The 1,124-nt window shown below is 43.6% G+C and overlaps 1 non-coding gene across 1 annotated transcript; it reads left to right on the top strand.

The window, feature by feature from the left end:
- Nucleotides 1-686: 686 nt before the first annotated feature.
- trnav-cac (transfer RNA valine (anticodon CAC)) lies at nucleotides 687-759 on the top strand. Its single transcript has one exon. It is a non-coding gene; the product is annotated as a tRNA-Val (tRNA).
- Nucleotides 760-1,124: the final 365 nt, after the last annotated feature.

Genomic DNA, 1,124 nt, shown 5'->3' with positions numbered 1-1,124 from the left:
ACCCTTTGCTATGAGACTGGAAATTGAGCTCAGGTCCATCCTGTTTCCATTGATCATCCTTGAGATGTTTCTTCAACTTGATTGGAGTCCACCTGTGGTAAATTCAAATGATTGGTCATTTCTGCAGCATTGAAGGTACCCAAGAACACAGTGGCTTCCATCACTCTTAAATAGAAGAAGTTTGGAACCACCAAGCCTCTTCCAAGTTCCGGCTGCACACGATAATTCCCGGCTTCTCATGTCTACCTCACATAATATCCCAAATTGAGTTCCACAGAAAGAGCCATAATACCCATTAAATATTTTAAAAATACCTTATTTACGTACGTTTTCAGACCCTTTGCTATGAGGCTGGAAATTGAGCTCAGGTCCATCCTGTTTCCATTGATCATCCTTGAGATGTTTCTTCAACTTGATTGGAGTCCACCTGTGGTAAATTCAAATGATTGGTCATTTCTGCAGCATTGAAGGTACCCAAGAACACAGTGGCTTCCATCACTCTTAAATGGAAGAAGTTTTGAACCACCAAGCCTCTTCCAAGAGCCGCTGCACACAATAATTCCCGGCTTCTCAAGCCTTATTGTTTAATTAATTGACTAAGTAATTTCTGATTTCATTAGGTTCTGAGAGCGATAAATGTCCCACCCAGCCAAAGTCAGCCACACCCTTAGTTTTCCAATCATTCGGTTTCCGTAGTGTAGTGGTTATCACGTTCGCCTCACACGCGAAAGGTCCCCGGTTCGAGACCGGGCGGAAACACATTTTAACAGATTGGTCCTTCGCACTTCTCAGTATTTGCTATTCAGACTTTAGTTTCAGTAGTGTATTGGTTATCACGTTCGCCTCACACGCGAAAGTCAGTCACACCCTTAGTTTCCCAATCATTCGGTTTCCGTAGTGTAGTGGTTATCACATTCGCCTCACACGCGAAAGGTCCCCGGTTGAAACCGGATGGAAACATTTTGTAATATTCAATATTTCCCAATGCCCAGAGGCTAGCATTTGGTTTGAAACAGTTGAGGTTTGTCTAAACCTTGCTGTCTACCTCTCCGACCAGTGGATCAATGTTGCCGTTTTTTTGGGGACCTCCACCATGCGATCTGTATGAATGTGACCAGACTGAC

The sequence above is a fragment of the Oncorhynchus mykiss genome, chromosome 8 (assembly GCF_057628025.1).
Source record: "Oncorhynchus mykiss isolate SJ-2025 chromosome 8, ASM5762802v1, whole genome shotgun sequence".
Taxonomy (NCBI): domain Eukaryota; kingdom Metazoa; phylum Chordata; class Actinopteri; order Salmoniformes; family Salmonidae; genus Oncorhynchus; species Oncorhynchus mykiss.
This window is presented reverse-complemented; position numbering and strand designations above follow the sequence as displayed.